The sequence below is a fragment of the Propithecus coquereli genome, unplaced genomic scaffold, assembly GCF_000956105.1.
Source record: "Propithecus coquereli isolate 6110/MARCELLA unplaced genomic scaffold, Pcoq_1.0 Scaffold138, whole genome shotgun sequence".
Lineage (NCBI taxonomy): Eukaryota > Metazoa > Chordata > Mammalia > Primates > Indriidae > Propithecus > Propithecus coquereli.
The window spans coordinates 5,372,169-5,381,783 of NW_012138080.1; the positions used below are offsets into that span (position 1 = coordinate 5,372,169).

The 9,615-nt window shown below is 35.9% G+C and overlaps 1 protein-coding gene across 2 annotated transcripts in view; it reads right to left on the reverse strand.

Annotated features, from left to right (window-relative positions):
• WDPCP (WD repeat containing planar cell polarity effector) overlaps positions 1-9,615 on the reverse strand; it is a 264,905-nt gene that overhangs the window by 95,344 nt on the left and 159,946 nt on the right. The window lies entirely within an intron of this gene.

Genomic DNA, 9,615 nt, shown 5'->3' on the forward strand with positions numbered 1-9,615 from the left:
TTATCTATTCAATTTGAAAGTACATATGGATTATGTATATTTTGTATAATATATATATCATCATATGTATGTATACACATCCCCTAGGGAATAGGGGAAGGTCATTGGTAGACTGAATTGTGCCAATATATCAACCTACCATTAATTTAGCTATCTGGGATTGAATTAAGGTGATCATCCCTAGTACTTTCTGCTTAGCAGGGAAAAAGGTGAATGAGCTGCTACAATTTTTTGGATTCAAGGTAAAGAATCCAATCAAAAATCACTGGGAAAGCTAAGCAATCATGACATCATCCCACTGAAAAGGAAACAGACAATAGAAATTCATAGGTGGTCCAGGTATGGGGCATTGGTTGACAAGGACTGCTGTGGTTTGGTTAATTTTTTTTTTTTTTTTGGTTTCAAGGAACACAGAATCTCTCAAGTAAGCTCAGGAAATAGGCTACTATGAGGACTCTTAGAATTGAGATTCAAATTCTCCCAGACTCTCTCTCATGAGCTACCCTTTATTTTTCTCCCAATGGTGCTTCTGCTCTATGTGTTTGCTCCAGTCTCTTTTTGTCTTTGTTACTGCACACAAGACCAATATAAAAAGATTTATTGGCCAGGCGTGGTGGCTCACGCCTGTAATCGTAGCACTCTGGGAGGCTGAGGCGGGCAGATTGTTTGAGCTCAGGAGTTCGAGACCAGCCTGAGCAAGAGCGAGACCTCATCTCTACAGAAGGAAATTAGCCAAACAACTAAAAATAGAAAAAATTAGCCAGGCACGGTGGCACGTGCCTGTAGTCCCAGCTACCCGGGAGGCTGAGGCAGGAGGATCGCTGAAGCCCAGGAGTTTGAGGTTGCTGTGAGCTAGGCTGATGCCACGGCACTCTAGCCCAGGCAAGCGTGTGAGACTGTTTAAAAAAAAAAGATGTATTTTATTTCTCTCTATAAAAAACGTACAGAAGATGAAACTCAAAATATATCATTTATGATAGCATAAATATCCTAAATACCTAGAAATGAATTTAAGAAAAGATATTCAAGACCTCTACATGGAAAACTATGAAACATTAAGAAAAATTAAAGAAGACTTAAATGGAAGGATATATAACATGAAAAATTCCATTTTGTGAGGATACCAATTCTCTACAAATTGATTTATAAATTCAGTGTAAACCCAATGTTCTAACAGTATTTTTTTTCATTCCCAAATATTTTATTATTATTATTTTAGAGACTAGGTCCCACTCTGTTGCCCAGGCTGGCATGCAGCGGTGTGATCATATCTCACTACAGCCTCATATTCCTGGACTCAAGCAATCCTCCCGCCTCAGCCTCCCATGTAGCTGGGACTACAAGTGTGCACCATCATGCCCAGATAATTTTTTTATTTTTTGTAGAGACAGGGTCTCACTCTGTTGCCCAGGCTGGTCTAGAACTCCTGGGCTCAAGTGATCCTCCTGCCTTGGCCTCCCAAAGTGCTGGGATTACAGGCGTGAGACACTGTGCCTGGCCCTGAAATTATTTTTAAATAGACTATTTTTTAGAGTCATTTTAGTTTCACAGGAAAATTAAGCTAAAGGTACAGAAATTTCCCATATACCCCTTGCTTACACACATGTATAGCCTGCCCTACCCACTAGAGTGGTACATTGGTTCAACTGATGAACCTACATTTATACATCATTATTCCCCAGAATCACAGTTTACATTAGGGTTTGTTTTTGATGTTATATGTTTTATGGGTTTGGACAAATGTACAATGACGTGTATCCACCATTACTGTAGAGTAGTTTCACTGTGCTAAGAATCCTCTGTGCTCCATATATTCATCCCCATCTCCAACCTAACCCCTGGTAATCACTGATCTTTTTATTGTCTCTGTAGTTTTGCCTTTTCCAGACTGTCATATAGGTGGAATCCTAAAGCATTTAGGTTTTTCAGATTGACTTCTTTCACTTAATAATATGCACTTAAGGTTTCTTCATGTCTTTTCATGGCTAGATAGCTCATTTATTTTTAGCACTGAATGATATTCCATTTTCTGGATGTACCACAGTTTATCCATTCATCTACTAAAGGATAACTTGGTTGCTTCCATTCGTAATTTGGCAATTATGAATAAAGCTATGATAAACATCCATGTGCAGGTTCTTAAACCTGCACATGGATATTTATAAGTTTTCAGCTCCTTTGGGTAATACTAAGCAGTTCAATTTCTGGATCATATACTAAGTATATATAGTTAGAAATACAGGGAGTATGTATAGTTCTGTTGGAAACCACCAAACTGTCTTTCAGAGTGGCTTTGCCATTTTGTATTTCCACCATCAGTGAATGAGAGTTCCTGTTGCTTCACATCCTCACCAGAATTTGGTATTGTCAGTGTTCTGGATTTTGGCCATTCTAATAAGTGTAGAGTGGTATCTCGTTGTTTTAATTCGCATTTCCCCAAGGACATATGATATGGAGCATATTTTCACATGCTTATTTGCCATTTGTATATCTTCTTTGGTGAGGTATCTGTTTAGTCTTATAATAATTTTTTTGTGTAAACTGACAACTAATTATGAAATGAAAATGGAAACGCAAAGGAGCAAGAACAGCCAAGGAAATTCTGGAAGGCAAAGCTGGAAGACTTAGAGCAATAGAAGTCAAGAACTTTTACAAATCTATAATAATTGAAATAGTGATACTGGTGGAAGAATAGCCAAATAAATCAATGGAACCAAATAAAGAAGCCAGAAACAAATCCCACTTACGATATGGCCACTTGATTTATGACAGGTAACACTGTAGTACAGAAGGGAAAGGATAAGCTTTTAAGTAAAATATGCTGGGTCATTCGGATGTCCAAGTGGTAAAAACATAAATTTTTAAAACCCTGCCTCATTAATGTACAAAAATCAATTCCAGGTGGATTAAAGATCTAAGTGTGAAAGGTAAAACAAAGATCTTAGAGAAAATTCAGGAAATCTCTTCATGACCTTGGAGTTTGGCAAGCTTTCTTAAACATAAAATATAATGAAACATAATTGAAAAAATGGGTAAACTGAAGTATATTAATTCTAAAAACATCTGTTCAATAGAAGACAATATTAAAAAGGCAAAAAAGGTAACCCAAAAGAGGGAGGAAACACTTGCAGTACATACATCCAATAAAAGATTTGTGTAAGGGCCAGGCTGGTCTTGGTCTGGTCCCCCAAGGACTCACGCATGCCATCTGGGTGTCTGGCAACGGGGAATTACTTAACCTAGGCCTCCACCGGCTGGCATCTGAATACTCTCCTGGGGTCTGAGGTCCAGCTGACCCAAATTGTCAACAGTACTATTATGGGTACTCACATGCATGAGCCAAAAGGTGGTGCACCTCTCCCTCAGTGACAACCTGTGGTGCGTTAATTATTTCATTATATACTATAACTTAACAGAAATAAAGTGCACAGTAATGTGATGTGTTTGAATCATCCCAAAACCATCACTCCCCACCCCTGGCCCTGAAAAAACTGTCTTCCATGAAAATGGTCCCTGGTGCCAAAAAGGTTAGGGGCCACTGCTCATTGAGATTCATCAGAAAGTTGAAAACCAACACAAAGAAACCAAAAGAATAATTCAGGACATGAATGAAAAATTCACTAAAGAGATAGATACTTTTAAAAACAATTAACAGAACTTCTAGAAATGAAAGAGACATTTAGAGAATTTCAAAATATGGTGGAAAGTTTTAACAACAGACTAGACCAAGCAGAAGAAAGAATTTCAGAGCTTGAAGACAAGGCCTTTGAATTAATTCAGTGAAAAATAAATACAAATCAAAGGAAATGGATATAGTCTTTGAAAAATATGGGATTATGTAAAATGCCTGAACATTAGAATCATAGGTATCCCTTAGGAAGAGGGAAAAGCAAAAGCATGGAAAACCTACTTGAGAGAATAATGAAGGAAAATTTCCCTAGTCTTGCTATAGATTTAGACATCCAGATATAAGAAGCTCAACAAACTCCTGGAAGATTCATTGAAAAAAGAACATCACCAAGGCTCATTGTCATCAGACTGGCCCAAGTCAACGTGAAGGAGAAAATACTATGAGCTGTAAGACAAAAGCCTCAAGTTAACTTTCAAAGGAAAACTCAGACTACCAGCAGGCTTCTGAACAGAAATCTTACAAGCCAGAAGGGATTGGTGTCCTATCTATCCTTAATCCTCTTAATAAGAATAACTGTCAGCCAAAAATTTTGTATCTTGCAAAGCTAAGTTTCATAAATGAAGGAGAAATAAAGTCTTCCCCAGATAAGCAAATGATGAGGGAATTTGTCACCACCAGATCAGCCCTTCAAGATATGCTTAAAAGAGTTTTAAACATTGAAATGAAAGGCCAGTACTGACCAGTATGAAAACACCCTAAAGTAAAAAAAACAAAACAAAACAAAAAATTCATAGCTTTTATAAAACAGTAACACAAGGGAGAATAAAGCAACTAAGTAACAATCAACATAATGTCTGGAACAGATCTCACATATCAATATTAACATTAAATGTAAATGGTCAAATGTCCCACTTAAAAGATACAGATTGGCAGAATGGATAAAAAAACACAGCCCAAATATCTGCTGTTTCCAAGACATCCACTTAACTTGCAAAGATTCTCACAGACTCAGAGTAAAGGGGAGGAAAAATATTCTTAGCAGATGGAAACCAAGTGAACAGGAATTCTCAGAGAAAACACTTTAAATCAACAACAGTAAGAAAAAAGACAATGAAGGTCATTATATAATGATAAAGGTATCTATCCAATAGGAAGACTTAATAATCCGAAATATAATGCACCTAACCTTGGAGCTCCCAGATTCATAAACACACACTACTAGAACTAAGAAAAGAAATAAACAGCAGTATATTAATTGTGGGAGATTTCAACCACTACACAGATCACCAAGGCAAAAAATCAACAAAGAAATACCACACTTAAACAGGACTCTAGAGCAAATGGACCTAGCAGACATTTACAGACCATTCTACCCAAAATATGCAGAATATACATTATTCTCATCAGCATGTGGAACATTTTCCAAGATGGACCATATATTAGGCCACAAAATAAGTCTTCACAAATTTGAACAAAAAACTGAAATCATACCAAATCTCAGAACACAGTGGAATAAAACTAAAAATCAATTCCATGAGGAACTCTCAAAACTATACAAATACATGAGTCATCAGGGAAATACAAATTAAATCTACAATGTAATATCACTGTACACCCTCCAGAATGAGTAAAATGGTGGTGGTGGCTGGGGGGATGGGGATACCAAGTGTTGGCAAGGACAGGGATGAAATGGAATTCTCATTGGTAGTGAGAATATAAATTGCTGCCATTACTCTGGAAAAATCTTTAAAGGTATCTACTAAAGCCCTCAGACTCAGCAATTCAAGTCCTAGATGTTATACCCAAAGAAATGGGTACATAAATTCACAAAGGGCATGTACAAGAATATTTACAATAGCCCCAAACAGGAAACAACCCAAATGTCAATGATAAAATGAATAAACAAATTGTGGTATACAATGGAATACTGTATGTAATAATATGGATGTAGTTAACCAACATTAAGTGAAATCAGTCAGACTTCCTTCCCCAAGGACCCAAATAATCATCTTTATATATTATCATAGTACAGTATGTATATTTATGAGTCTACCTATATTTAGATAAGGCTGCATACCAGGTAAAACTGACTTGTTGTATAAGACGGAAGGAGCATTTATCCTTCAGAGATATGAGAAGGTGGGACAAACGAGCCTTTTGTCCCATCTGGGGTGCTGGCAAAATTTAGTTTCATGGTCTGGATGCCAGTTATAAGAGTATGTTCGCTTAGTTCAAATTCTTTGAGTTGAACATTTAACAATACGTATGCTCTTCTGAATGTATGTTATACTTTAACATTTACTTTAATAAGTACTCATTTTCCTATGAATGAGTAACAAAATTTGGCCTTCAGAAGCAAATCTTATGATCAGCTTATCTACCCACACTCTTTTTTGAAACCCCATGCTTTGGGCCAGGAGTTTGTGATGACAGCTACACGTATTGCAGAGGCATTAGAAACAAAAGGAAAAGTAGATGGGGAAAACCTAATTTTATCACTTGAATTGTTTGGTCAACTAGTAGATGTGTAAACTCTAACTAAATAGCTGTATCTGCTGGAAGGCACTCTCACCCACAGGAACCTATGGATTTATCCCCTATCTCAATTGACATATATTTCCTTTTTTTCTGAGCAAAAGACTTTTCTAAGTGTTTAAACATTTAAACTCAATTCTTTGATAGATAACAGGAAAAAAAGAGACTATACACACTATAAATCTTTAAAAGACTATTTACATTCTTTTTAAAGGCATTGTTTTCAAGATGATTTCTTGAAATTCCTCACCTGAGTCATCTTGTGATATGTCACACTCTGTCACATCAAGTTACCTTACACTGAATAAACAGAAGAAAGGTTGTAAGAACTTAGCATGATATTTGCCAGCTATTTTTTCTGCTTAAATGAATGTGTTCCAAATATTTATATTATTAGCTTGTAAAAGCTATAAATCTAATAAAATAATGAAATAGTCATTTCTATATATCACTACAGTACCTACATGTATGAGTACACCTAATTCTAGATAAGGAGAGAGTTTTACTAGAAACAGCATGCTCCTATTTCACATTTTGTCTTCTCTCGTCTTTGCATATGAATGTACATGTATAAACTTGTTTTACTTCCTTCTTAGAAGCAATTTTATGCAGAACATGGTAGCTATCTAGCACAAGTGGAATTTGGCCAGAAAATAAAAAAGAACTAATTGAAATTTAATAGAAAATTTACCTAGGGAATATTTATGGAACTTAAGTTAACATACCATTTGTTACAAAAAGCATTATGAAGATCCAAATGACCTAAAATAGCTCCCACCATTTTTATTTCTGATTAATAAGGCAACATATAGTGAGAAGCTCAGAAGGATATTCAGGTAATGTAGGAAAAAAGATTTTTCCTCACTGAGGAAAAGGAATCACTCACTCTATACACCCACAGTCAACTGTCCCCATTAATGTAAATTATTTAGCTACAGTAAGCAATACTTTATCCTCTATCTGACATTTTATTATTAATATAAATGCTTAAGTGAAGTACCCACTGAATGAACAATTCAATTTCCTTTCGTTCTAGGGAAATTGCAGAAGTTTCCATTTCATAAGTGAAGAACTGCTTAGCTCAAGGTCTAGGGCTAAGGTAAAAACATTCAGTTCCATATTAGCATTGTAACCTGTCAAAGGTATTATTGCATGGAATTACCATGCAAAGGTATTATAGAGATTATGTGAGACAATGCTCAAAGCTCCTGTCCTGCACTATGGCCATTTAAGTAGTGTAAGCACTTACTTTGAGCACTGTATCATGTGGTAAGCAAAGAGGACAAAGAAAACCCTCTTGCTATCTTTTTTATGCCAAAATTTAAAAAAACAAATCAGTAATGTTATGGCAGCAAGGAATATGGGAAACAGTAGTGAACTTGAAATAAAAAATAGCAAAATGATTCAGAGTCTGGGCTTGATAGTCAAATAAGCATGGTTTATTTTATTTTTTATTTCAGCATATTATTGGGGTACAAATGTTTGGTTATGTGTATTGCCTTTGCTCCACCCGAGTTAGAGCTTCAAGTGTGTCCATCCCCCAGACGGTGCTCACCACACCCATTAGGTATGTATATACCCATCCCCTCCACCCCCCTCCCAACTGCCCGACACCCAATGAATGTTATTACTATATGTGCACTTAAGTGTTGGTCAGTTAATACCAATTTGATGGTGAGTACATGTGGTGCTTGTTTTTCCATTCTTGGGATACTTAGTAAAATGTGTTCCAGCTCTATACAGGATAATACAAGAGGTGCTAGATCACCATTGTCTTTTTGTGGCCAAGTAGAACTCTGTGGTATACATAGACCACATTTTATTAATCCACTCATGTATTGATGGACACTTGGGTTGTTTCCACATCTTTGCAATTGTGAATTGTGCTGCTATAAACATTCGGGTGCAGGTGTCTTTCTTATAGAGTATCATTTGTTCTTTTGGGTAATGGGATTGCTGGATCAAATGGTAGTTCTACTTGTAGCCTTTTGAGGCATCTCCATATTACTTTCCACAGAGGTACTAGTTTGCAGTCCCACCAGCAGCGTATGAGTGTTCCTATCTCTCTGCATCCATGCCAACATTTGTTGTTTTGGGACTTTTTGACAAAGGCCATTCTCACTGGAGAAAACTGATATAAGCATGGTTTAAAATACCATCTGACACTCTGAGTCTCTGTGTCCACATTTGTAAATGGGAAAACTAATACTTAACTCTTAGTGGTTGTCGTAAATATGAAATGACAGCAGTTGCAGAGCTTAGTACTATGCCTGGCAAATAACATGTGCTAACTAGTAGTTATTTTTAATGAAAATGAGTTCCTTTATTATCTTTCCCTGATAATATTCCATTTTTAGATTCAGCATAGAACCATAAAAGTTAAGAACACGTGCTTTGAGGTTAAAAAAAAAAAAAGGACTTCTGTGCAACAATCTATATCATAATTTTTCTTCATCTGTAAAATAATTATGTAGTGAGATTGTTGTGACCATCAAATGAGGTAATGCATGAATAGTGCATTTTGTTAATTTTGTAGACAACGTGCAAATGATAAGCATTAAAGAAGCACCACTTATATGTGTTGAGATTAGTTCATTATGGTACTCAGAATTGGAAAAGTTAGTTGATATGAATATTTTGTTTATCATTCAGGAATGAGACATTAACACTTGAATTTATGTACACTGTAGTATAGAGTATATGATAAGTGTATAGAAGGTTTTTGTTGAGCAGGAAGGCCCTCTTTAGCCTGAGAACGCATTTCTCACAGGAATGATATATATTAATTATTTTTTTTTATTTCAGTATATTACAGGGGTACAAATGTTTAGATTACACATGTTGCCTTTGCCCCACCCAAGTCAGAGCTTCATCCCTCAGACGGTGCACACCGCACCCATTAGTTGTGAATATACCCACCCCTCCACCTGCTTGATACCTGATGAATGTTGCTACTATATGTGCACTTAAGTAATACCAATTTGATAGTACAGGTGGTGCTTGTTTTTCCATTCTTGTGATACTTCACTTAGTAGAATGGGCATATATTATTACCTTATCAGATTAAAGACTATTTATAAAGCCCTTTAAAGGTAAAAAGCACTCTTTAAAGGTAAATTAGCATTTATTGCTAATAATATCTAACATGGTTAGGCTCTTCAAAATGCAGCCACTACTTAATGAGTTGTTATATATGACATGCCAAAAATGGTAGCTGCTATAATATGTGAATCATTTCATGATTACAGCAATAATTAGAATTTCTATTAAATACTTATAACTATTAATACATTATTCTTTGAAAGTTAATTTTTGTCTTATAAAATTAAGGCACTGAAAAGTGAAATAATTCATTTGATTCCACACTTCAAGTTTCTGGGAAACTCCTTAATTACAGATGTTGTAGAGCTACACTGTCGAGTGTGGTAACCACTATCACTATTGAATCT